This window comes from Giraffa tippelskirchi, chromosome 1 (assembly GCF_054371585.1).
Source record: "Giraffa tippelskirchi isolate mGirTip1 chromosome 1, T2T-mGirTip1v1.2.pri, whole genome shotgun sequence".
Lineage (NCBI taxonomy): Eukaryota > Metazoa > Chordata > Mammalia > Artiodactyla > Giraffidae > Giraffa > Giraffa tippelskirchi.
In genome coordinates this window covers 27431492-27443893 of record NC_137275.1, presented here as the reverse complement: position 1 = coordinate 27443893, position 12402 = coordinate 27431492, and the positions used below count along the sequence as shown (strand labels likewise).

The 12402-nt window shown below is 37.2% G+C and overlaps 1 protein-coding gene across 11 annotated transcripts in view; it reads left to right on the top strand.

The window, feature by feature from the left end:
• Positions 1 to 12402, top strand: part of ALB (albumin) — a 141967-nt gene that overhangs the window by 57294 nt on the left and 72271 nt on the right. The window contains exon 1 of one of the 11 annotated variants that reach the window (XM_081586918.1): positions 2578 to 2652. The exons of the other annotated variants lie outside the window; for them this stretch is intronic. The gene's annotated coding sequence lies outside the window, so the exon portion shown is untranslated. Of the gene's footprint in view, positions 1 to 2577; positions 2653 to 12402 lie in introns of those variants that run through there. 11 annotated transcript variants of the gene reach the window in all.

The following is a 12402-nucleotide window of genomic DNA, read 5'->3' as shown; positions in this document are numbered from 1 at the left end:
ACGACTTAGTGACCACTATGTCCCTTGCTACCTTTCTGTCTTGTCATAAGTGAGCCTCTTCTTTTTTTTTTTTTTTTGAGCCTCTTCTTAAACTCAGTCCTTGCCAATTTTTCTCCCTCTACAGATATTTCTGTCTGGCACATTCACCTTTAGTACAATTCAAGATGTGTGTTGATCACTTACTATGACAAAACACTCTGATAAGCACTAATTCTAATTATGTTTGTAATAAAACTTTTCTAATTTCTGGGAACACGTGTAAACATCATTCCTATTTTTAGATTTGTAGTTTCTGATGAAAGTGCACTGGAACATCATTGCTTCATTACTATCTTTCCTACTCTTTTTGGCTACTTGTTGCTTTGTATTATAGTTATGTTTGTGTGTGACTTTTTCTTTTTTTTTTTTACTGAATCAGATACAATTTTCAAATACTGAAAGAATTTCTCTAATATTTTCATGCTACTTACAATGTAGTATGACATCATACACTTTTAAGTTTAATCAGCATCATCAGTATTTTTTCCATAACTTTATTAAATCTGTCCTTAAATCAACAAATCAAGAGCTTATTTGTACTGTTTCCAAGAAATAGAAATAATTTCTCTTCTTCTATATAAGTGTCCTGTTGGATATAAATTATCCAACCTTGAATTCAGTTTAGTTCAGTCACTCAGTAGTGTCCTCCTCTTTGCGACCCTGTGGACTGCAGCACACCAGGGTTCCCCGTCCATCACCAGCTCCCAGAGCTGGTTAAAAATAGTTACTCTGGGCATATTTTTCTTCTGTGTAAATTTATAGCTAAGTTGACCTACCTAACTATTTATTTTTCACTTATAGATTATTCATGTAAACACAAAGGTGAATTCTGCTATGGGGAGAGAGAGTGGACTGTTTATCAGAGATTTGACTCTAAATTAGTTATATGACTCTAAGGAACTAATTTTTCCTTTCTAGCCTCTGACTTTTCATCCACAGATGAGATTGAATAAGATGAAATAGATGATCACTAAGATTTTCTTCAGATTGTATGGTTCGTGGTGATGGTAGATTATTGTTCTTAACATATCTGTTGCTTTTTCCAGTGAAACTTTGATAATTTCCAATACTGTTATGTCAGGCTTAGTCATGCACGCAGAATTGCCCTTCCCTGTGGGAAGATTACACTTCCCTACTCAGTGGTATCAGGCATCACCAGGCAACACAAATTGGCCAATGGAAAATAAGCAGAATCTGTGTGTACCATTCCTGATCAGAAGCTCTGAGTCATCCCAGGTTCTGCTCTCTCTTTTTTCCACCTACCACAACTATGATGAAGTTCCACATAGAGGTTGCTTCTTTATCTGGATGGAGTAGGGAAGAGAATGTGGAGTAAACAGCTAACACCCAACTGACAAGTGCAATAACATTTTGTTGCTATAAGCCCTTGAGAGACTAAGATTTCTGTTAATGCAGCATCATCTAGCAAAAGATGATTAGTACATTCATCAATGGTTGGATATTAATTCAAAATTAAAACTTGAAAGCAATGCCCTCCAATTAAAATTTAATTTAAAAATCATAAAGGTAATATGTATATATACATATGCTGTGCTGTGCTAAGTTGCTTCAGTCATGTCTGACTCTGTGACCTCCTGGACCATAGCCCACCAGGCTCCTCTGTTCATATAATTCTCCAGGCAAGGATACAGGAGTAGGTTGCCATTTCTTCCTCCAGAGGATCTTCTTGACCCAGGGATTGAATTTGCATCTCTTGCATCTCCTGCATTGGCAGGAGGATTATTTACCACTACCACCTGGGAAGCCCATATATGTATACACATATCTTAATATACATATATATTCATCCCTGATCTCACTCTTCAATCTCTCATCTCCCCCAATTCCACTCTTTCCTTCCCTTCATGAGCCCTTCTTTCTTTCCTAATTTGTTCCTTTCATGTTATATATGGATATACATGTTTTATTATATACTATATATAAAGCAATTTAAAAATAACATAAGTATAGAACTGACGTTAAAGAAATTGCCCTATATTTCTACTTAGAATATGCCTTGAAATTTCTGCCTTGAATCCTTGAATGGCTCTTCCAGGTAAAAATGAAGTTTTTAAAAGCAGTTCTTCATTATTAAGGTACTACGTGTGTGTGCGCATGTGTGCTCAGTCTTGTTTGACTCTTTGCAACCCCATGGACTGTAGCCTGCCAGGCTCCTCTCTCCATGGAATTTTCCAGACTGAAGTGGGTTGCCATTTCTTTCTCCAGGGGATCTTCCCGACCTGGGGTTCAAACGCAAATCTCTTGTGTCTCCTGCATTGGCAGGCAGGTTCTTTACCAGCTGAGTCACTGGGGAAGCATGCCTACTCTAAAAGGCAGTATTCCTTAGCAGTTCATGATTTTACAAATATTGGTTCAAGAACAGGACTTCTCCTGAAGTATCGATAATACCAACAAATTGATAAATTTGTTGTCATTTTAAGATTTATTTAAAAAGTTGAGTAATCTCCAAGCTGACCAATATGTTATTTATTGCACAAGAATATTGACTAATTTTTCTCTTTGCTTCAATAGCAAAGAAAAACCTGAAAATAAGCTCTGAATGTCTATGCTAATGACTTACCAATATGACTTTGTATCTTTAGTATCATCAAGGTAAGCTTTATAGCAGTTTCACTACTTTAAGTACTTTTTCTTTGCTTGTTCATTAACCCTCTTGTTTTTGAAACCAGTAATATCTTTAACACATTTCTGAAGGGCAACTACATGAGGCTTTGTGCATGCTCAGTCATGTCTGATTCTTTGCTGCCCTTTGGACTGTAGCCCACCAGGCTCCTCTGTCCATGGAATTTTCCAGGCAAGCATACTAGAATGTGTTGCTATCCTCTCCCAGGGCATCTTCCCACCCAGAGATTGAACACACATCTCCTGCATTGGCAGGCAGATTCTTTATCACTGAGTCACCTGGGAAGCCCACATGAGGCTTAGAGGCTTGCAGTTTTATGCATTCACATCTGGCTTATGATGTCTCTCAGAATCAGCACATGATTATCTGTTTCTGTGTTCAAGGAAAAATATTCCTGAATAACCATCATGTACAACTAGCATTTTTTATTGTCTTATTGAAATATAATTCACGTGCTATACAATTCACCTATCTAAAGTGTACAATTCAGGAATTCCCTGACTGTCCAGTGGTTACGACTTGGCACTTTCACTGCCCAGGCCTGTGCAGCATGTAAAAAAAATAGTGCACAATTTAAGGGCTAAATGTATTCATAATTATGCATTTATCACCGCAATCAGACTGAAATTGAAGAAAGTGGAGAAAACCACTAGACCATTCAGGTATGACCTAAATCAAATCCCTTATGACCATACAGTAGAAGTGAGAAATAGATTTAAAGGACTAGATCTGATAGAATGCCTGATGAACTATGGATGGAGGTTCATGACGTTGTACAGGAGACAGGAATCCAGACCATCCCCAAGAAAAAGAAACGCAAAAAAGCAAAATGGCTGTCTGAGGAGGCCTTACAAATAGCTGTGAAAAGAAAAGAAGCAAAAAGCAAAGGAGAAAAGGAAAGATACACCCATTTGAATGCAGAGTTCCAAAGAATAGCAAGGAGAGATAAGAAAGCCTTCCTCGGTGATCAATGCAAAGAAATAGAGGAAAACAATAGAATGGGAAAGACTAGAGATCTTTTCAAGGGATACCAAGGGAACATTTCATGCAAAGATGGGCTCAATAAAGGACAGAAATGGTAGGAACCTAACAGATGCAGAAGATATTAAGAAGAGGTGGCAAGAATACACGGAATAATTGTACAAAAAAGTTCTTCACGACCAGACAAGCACGATGGTGTGATCACCCACCTAGAGCCAGACATCCTGGAATGTGAAGTCAAGTGGGCCTTAGGAAGCATCACTATGAACAAAGCTAGTGGAAGTGATGGAATTCCAGTTGAGAGATGGGAATGCTAGACCACCTGATTTGCCTCTTGAGAAACCTGTACGCAGGTCAGGAAGCAACAGTTAGAACTGGACATGGAACCACAGACTAGTTCCAAATAGGAAAAGGAGTACGTCAAGGCTGTATATGGTCACCGCATTTATTTAACTTATATGCAGAGTACATCATGAGAAACGTTGGGCTGGATGAAGTGCAAGCTGGAATCAAGATTGCCGGGAGAAATATCAATAACCTCAGTTATGCAGATGACACCACCCTTATGGCAGAAAGTGAAGAAGAACTCAAGAGCCTCTTGATGAAAGTGAAAGAAGAGAGTGAAAAAGTTGGCTTAAAGCTCAGCATTCAGAAAACTAAGATCATGGCATCCAGTCCCATCACTTCATGTCAGATAGATGGATAAACAGTGGAAACAATGGCTGAGTTTATTTTTCTGGGCTCCAAAATCACGGCAGATGGTAATTGCAGCCATGAAATTAAAAGATGCTTGCTCCTTGGAAGAAAATCTGTGACCAACCTAGATAGCATATTAAAAAGCAGAGACAGTACTTTGCCAATAAAGGTCCATGTAGTCAAGGCTATGGATTTTCCAGTAGTCATGTATGGATGTGAGAGTTGGACTATAAAGAAAGCTGAAAGCTGAAGAATTGATGCTTTTGAACTGTGGTGTTGGAGAAGACTCTTGAGAGTCCCTTGGACTGCAAGGAGATCCAACCAGTCCATCCTAAAGGAGATCAGTCCTGGGTGTTCATTGGAAGGACTGATTTTGAAGCTGAAATTCCAATACTTTGGCCACCTGATGTGAAGAACTGACTCTGGAAAAGACCCTGATGCTGGGAAAGATTGAGGGCAGGAGGAGAAGGTGATGACAGAGGATGAGATGGTTGGATGGCATCACCATCTCTATGCACATGGGTTTGGGTGGACTCAGGGAGTTGGTGATGGACAGGGAGGCCTGGCATGCTGCGGTTCATGGGGTCGCAAAGAGTTGGACATGACTGAACGACTGAGCTGAACTGAACAGTGCAATCAATTATTTAGAATATTTCCTTACCTGAAAACTACCCCCCTACATCCTGCAGCTGTCACCCCTTAATCTCATCTTTCCCAGCCCTAGCAATATACTTTCTGTCTCTATCCGTTTGCCTATTCTTGTAATTCGAATAAATGGAATCAAATAATATATGGTACTTTGTGACTGTTTTTCCACTTAGCATGTTTTCAAGGTTCATCCATGTCATAGCATGCATCATTACTTCATTTCTTTTTATTATGAATAATAGTCCAAAACTGCAATGTGAAGGCCTATTTATTCATGACTATCCCACATTTTATTTATACATTCATCAATTGATGGACATGTGGATTTCCACCTTTTGGCTATTATGTATATTGTTGCTTTGAATATTTATGTGTACATTTTTGTGTATAAATTTCCTGTAGGTATATACTTAGGAATGGAATGACTGGATCATATAGGAACTCTACGTTTAACCATTTAAGGAACTTCCAGACTGTTAGTGACAACACCATTTTACAGCCCTACCAGCAATGTATAAGGGTTCTAATTTCTCCACATTCTTGCTAACACCTATTATTGTCTTTCTCTTTTATTAAAATCATCCTAGTTGGTGTGAAATGGTATCTCATTATTGTTTTTTATATGCATTTTTTTGATGGCTAATGATTTTAAGCAGCTTTTCATATGCTTATTCACCATTTGTATATTTTTTTTTAAGAACTATCTATTCAGATCCTTTGCTTATTTTAGAATTGGATTATTTATCTTTTTTACTATGAAGCTGTTGTAGTTCCTTTTATATTCTAGTACCAATCAGATAGAGGATTTACAAACATTTTATCTCATTCTATATGTTGACCTTTTACTTTCTTGAGGGTGCTTATTGGAGGACAAAAGTTTTTAATTTGATAAAGTCTAATTTATTTTTTCTTTTATTGTTAGTGCTTTTAATGTCATTGAAGAAATCACTGCCTAATCCAAAGTCATGAAGATTATGTGTATTTTCTTCTAAAAGTTTAGTAGTTTTTACTCTCACATTTAGGTCTTTGGTATATCTTGGGTTAATTTTGTATTTGGTATGTGGTAAGGGTCCAACCTCATTGTTTGTATGTGGTTATCATTAGTCACAGTACTATTTGTTAATAAGATTATTCTTTCCCTATAAGTAGTCTTGGCACCTTACCTAAAATCTGTTGATCATGGATATATGGATTCATTTCTGGACTCTCGATTCTTTTACATTAATATATATTTTAACCTTATGCCAATACTACATTGTCTTGATACTAAATTCTATGGTAAGTTTTGAATGATCATCTTACCTCCAAATTTATATTTATTTTGACATTTACACATAATTTGTTTATCTTAGGTTTTACTTAAGAGGTATGGGCACTAGTATATCCTTATAATTATTGCATTTTCTATATGCAGTCGCTCAGTTGTGTCTCACTTTTGCGTCCCCATGAACTGTAGCCTGCTAGGCTCCTCTCTCCATGGGAGTTTCCTGGCAAGAATACTGAAGTGGGTTGCCATTTTCTCCCCCTGGGGATCTTTCTGGCCCAGGGATCAAACCCAAATCTCTGTCTCCTGTATTGCAAGCAGATTCTTTATTGCTGAGCCACCGGGAAAGTCCTTGCATTTTATATTTAAAGGCAATAAAGTATAGTGGTTATGGGCACAGAGAGAGTGTAATGGTTTATACTTTAACTAAGAAAGCATCAACAAGCTCCCAGGTATTGGGAGCTCATTTTTCAACAAATGCAAGGAAAAAATGGGAACTCATTTTTCTCCAGAATAGCAGAAAAGTAAAGCAAAACTGCCTGTGGAAAACTGTGAGAAGGAAGAGGCAATAAGAGTCTATCCATGGTCGGAGAAGGCAATGGCACCCCACTCCAGTACTCTTGCCTGGAAAATCCCATGGACGGAGGAGCCTGGTAGACTACAGCCCATGGGGTCGCTAAGAGTCGGACACGACTGAGCACCTTCACTTTCACTTTTCGCTTTCATGCACTGGAGAAGGAAATGGCAACCCACTCCAGTATTCTTGCCTGGAGAATCCCAGGGATGGGGGAGCCTGGTGGGCTGCCGTCTATGGAGTCGCACAGAGTCGGACACGACTGAAGCAACTTAGCAGCAGCAGCAGCATGGTCATTCTCCATAAATTTAAGAAAACTTTTTTCTCTAATAATTGTTTTAAAATAGTTTAAATAGTTGGTCTGCCTGCAAAGGCTTGTAGCCTGTTCTGCAGACACCAAGGAATGTACTTTCAAACAACCTCTTGGAATCTCTTCTCAGAACTTATTACTGAGTATGGGCCTCTATGAGAGAGAGCAGGGTGGGTTTCTACCAAATCTATTTCAGCTCTCAGATCATAATTTCAGTTGTAATTTAAAACATAATTTTAAAAAGTCTTTGAAAAACAAATATAGCGAACATTCAAAGGACATAGGTTAAGGATATGGGGACCAGCATGTAGAGACCAATCTACTAAGTTCAGGCATTAGCATCATTACTGTATTGAAAAGGTCTTGGGCTCTTTTTCTGTTATTTTTGGGAAAATATTTGTTAGCAACTTTCGTGGCCAAATTACTCCCGGGAGGAAGCTTCAGGGGCCTCATCTGCAAGAAGTTCTAGTGAAAAGAAATCATGTTGCGGATTGTGAACAGTCAGCGAGGCAACACGAGGTGGCGCTCTCATCCCAGTGAGTGCTGTAGAGCAGTACCTCAGCTAAAGGACACGCAGCTTCAGGAGACCTTGGTAGGTCTGACTGCCGTTGGAAGACTGCCTGACAGACTGAACAGCTAACCGGGTACAGAGCCATCGGTGTGGTTGAGAAATTACGCTGGTACAATAGGACCGAGGGCAGAAAGTAGTATAGCAACAACCTGAGAAAGATAACTAGTGTCTGGACACTGCTTTAGAGTATGCTGAGTAGTTACCTTTATTATTTATTTGGGGCTTCTCTGGTGGCTCTGTGGTGTTGGAGAAGACTCTTGAGAGTCCCTTGGACTGCAGAGAGATCAAACTAGTCAATCTCAAAGGAAATTAATCCTGAATATTCGTTGGAAGGACTGATGTTGAAGCTGAAACTCCAATACTTTGGCCACCTGATGCGAAGAGCTGACTCATTAGAAAAGACTCTGATGCTGGGAAAGATTGAGGGCAGGAGGAGAAGGTGATGACAGAGGACAAGATGGTTGGATGGCATCACTGATTCAATGGACATGAGTTTGAGCAAGCTCCGGGAGATAGTGATGGACAGGGAAGCCTGGCATGCTGGAGTCCATGGGGTCACAAAGAGTCGGACACGACTGAGTGACTGAACAAAAACAAAACAACTGATGGCTCGGATGGTGAAGAATTAATCTGCTGCAATGAAGGAGACCTGGGTTTGATTCCTGGATCAAGAAGATCCACTGGAGAAGGGAATGGCTACCCACTCTAGTATTCTTGCCTAGAGGACCCCATCCTTCTGATGGGCTACAGTCTATAGGATCACAAAGAGTCAGACACGACTGAGTGACTAAGCATTTATTATCTCCAACACCACAGTTTGAAAGCTTCAGTTCTTTGGTGTAAAGCCTTCTTCAATTGGTCCAACTCTCACATCCATACATGGCTACTGGAAAAACCATAGCTTTGACTATATGGATATGAATGCAGAGTTCCAAAGAATAGCAAGGAGAGACAAGAAAGCCTTTCTAAGTGATCAATGCAGAGAAATACAGGAAAACAATAGAATGGGAAAGACTAGAGATCTCTTCAAGAAAATTAGAGATACCAAGGGAACATTTCATGCAAGCGAAGTGAAAGTCGCTCAGTCGTGTCCGACTCTTTGTGACTCCATGGACTGTATAGTCTATGGAATTCTCCAGGCTAGAATACTGGAGTGGGTAGCCTTTCCCTTCTTCTGGGGATCTTCCCAACCCAGGGATCAAACCCAAGTTTGATCACATTGCAGGCAGATTCTTTATCAGCTGAGCCACAGGGAAGCCCCTATATATATATATATATATATATATATATATATATATATATATATATGCTCTCACTGTCTCACTCTTTAATTGAAATATAATTGATATACAATATTATGTTAGTATAAAGTATGCTACATAAGATTTTGCATTCTCTTTTTCTCAATCAGTTATGTCAGAGGTTTGGAAATTTTGTTAAAATCATTAAAGAACCATGTTTTGTGTTTACTGAATTTCTCTGTTGCATCTTTCCTATTCCAGCAACTTCTGCTTTTCTCTGCATTACATATCATACCTCCTTCAGCCTTCTAATTTCCTTCTGATGCTACCTTTGGCAGATTTTAAAAGGGATTAGCTGACAAAAGAGAAGTGCAATTTTCAGAATCTCAATCCCAGCTTTACAAAATATAGAAAGGAAAAATGGGTTTGGAGTTGAGAGACAATTGTTTAAGAATCAATTAATATGACCCAAATGATATAATTTTGGAATTTAACTTATATTTTCCAGCGGAGAAAAATAAAAAATATTATCCACCCCTCACTTTTCTCTCCTTCTCTTCCTTCCTTTCTTACAGCTCTAGGCACAGGTAAAATAATGATTTAATATACAGAAGAACTGGAAAGGTTATACTATTTAAGTCTTAGTATACATTATATTCCTTTTTTTTTTTTTGCTCAGATTTTATTATAGAAAGATAACACACTGGATCCTTATTTAATGTTAATTAATATTAAAAATGAAATCATGAATACATTTTATTAATGGGATACTGAACTGGGGTTTTCTTTCAAAACATGTAATATTTCAATCTTGTCACTATTCTTTATTTCTAGTATTTTTAAAGCTAAGACTAAAATACTATTTTTATAATTGAATTTACTTTCTTTTTTAAAATTAATTTATTTTAATTGGAGGATAATTACTTTACAATATTGTGATACATTATATTCTTGAAACACCACATTTTCTGAAAGATTTAGTAAAGTGCTCTTGAACTAACAGCATGGTGTGTGCTAGGAGCCAGGTGCTTAAGTCAGATCTGGGTTTGAATTTTGGCTAACTTACTAACTGGGTCTATGGCCTTGGGTAAATTACCTAACTCCTCTAAGCATCCATTTCCTCTTCTTGCTGTGAGGGTTAAGTGAAATAATACCTGTAAAAGTCAGTGCTTGGCACATTATAAGTGCTCAGAAAGGGCTAGCTTTTTATTGTAATTACACATATCCAACCAGTATAGAATATGGACTATTTTCCCCACGATATAAAACACTATGGAATTTTTTTTTCCCTTCATAGAAAACACAGCAGAAATGCCTAACATCTGTTAATGCCCTGAAGTCCAAAGGTAGAAGAACTTAATGTTTAAAAGCTACCACAGCCATGGAGTGAACATTACGTGAAAAAACAAATATTTGGGTGAACACCAAGGAAGCCACAGGTGGTTAAAATATTAGCTGGCTGACAAAATAATTCAAGTTGCTTAATGGTGTACAAAGGCAATGCAAAATACTCTTTCTAGATGTGTAGTATCTTTACTGTTAAGTTCTTCCTAAGGAATCTAAGAATTAGGGAAATAAGATATTTTTATATCATAGGTGTATGAATTATAGTCACTTTGAGAGATTTTTGATTCCTAGAAGTCAAAGAAAAATACTTTTACAGTGTTAGTTTTTCTTTTATATGAATGCATTACTTGTAAAAATGTCTTGCCTTAAAATAAATTTATGCATTTCTTGCCTTATATAATTTATGGACCATTTAAAGTGCATTAGACATTTAAATAGTTATGTGCAAGTAGCAATTCTCTTGGGCCTTTGGCCCCTATTGAAACTGGGTAGCTTTCTTTGCACAATATCTAAGTAGCCTGTATAATTAATTCAATTATATTCCACAAACATGATCTGAGCACCTGAAATAGGCCAAAGAGGTTTACAAACAGGACTGTTATCCATGAACCAAAATGCTACGTGTGCATGTATTGATGGAAAAAGATAGCAGAGCACATGAACTGACACCATCATTAGGGGTTTCAATTTAGTAAAGGGGCAGACATGTGGGCAAACATAATTTACTAACAGTAATTAATGTTGAGCTTTTTGGTTAATTAAAGATAATGTTTCTGAAAAGTCCATGTCTTTCTTTTGAGTACTCTGATATTTTCCAACTAATTTTCTTCTTATCACTTTATTATTGTTGCTCAGTTGCTAAGTCGTGTCTGACTCTGTGATCCCATGGACGACAGCATGCCAAGCTTCCCTGTCTTTCATTATCTCCGGGAGTTTGCTCAAACTAATGTCCTCACTTTCTTGCTAAACCCGTTTTTTCTTCCCAAACTCTGATTTGCATTAAGCTTGAGGAATTGAATTAGGCCTGTTTAATATTGTTGCTAATCAGACATTTGCCACAATTATCATTTCAGTTGCCTTTGTATTGTGATTCATAACCAATTAAGTTAACGTAACATTAATGTACTCTAACTTTATCTGCCAACTAGCACTGTGATGTGAGAGAAGCTGATAATCTTCAGGTTTTACAGATGATAACTAGGATCAAATAGGTTAGAAAACCACCAAATTGCAGAGCAATTTAAAGCAGCCCGGAGATTAGAACTGAGGCTCCCTGACTCCCTGTTCAATCCCCTTTGTATACTCAACATAATTTTGCCACCATCTGAGTAATGTTACAGAATCTTCCCACGTACCCCAAAGAGCAAATAAGAGATTTAAGTATTCTAGTGTTTGGTTTCCCTGTCAAAATATATTTGCATCATTTATCTCTTGAAAATTTTCATGGAGTGTGTTTAATAGAAACAAGACTGCTTTCACTTTGTTGTAAGAAGCCATCTGGAGCTCTTGGTATACACTGTGTAACTGGGTAAACATTGGAAATAATTTGTAATTTGGCAAGACACCATATAAAATGAAAAAAAACAAGAGAAATTTTAGTGAGAAAATCCTTAGAATATATATATTTCTATTTTAAAAATAATATTCTTCTATAGAAGTGCTGTAACTACATTTTGGAATATCTGGAAACTTCAATGGGAGAAAATTTCTGGTTCAGTTCTAGAAAGGTAATTACATCACTATTTTGCTCTCTAGTTTATACTCCTTCCTTCCATGTATCTACTTAAAATACATAATTATACTCACAGTACACATAAAATTTCCATTCCGACTTTCCTTAATGTCATAATGTAATGTGCATTACACTTTTAAATGAGAATGTATAAAAGGAAAAGTTTAAATTTTCAGATACTTTTGTTTAAATGTGAGTCAATTATAAATTGGTCACTGAAAGGATGATTAAATTTTAAACATGAAAGATTTTAAGTGAAAGTTGTTAAACTAAAGTGAGAAAATAATTATAGAATTAGAGCTTGCTATTGAAAATGAAATGAAACATATTTTAATGTAAAGCACTTACTATAAAA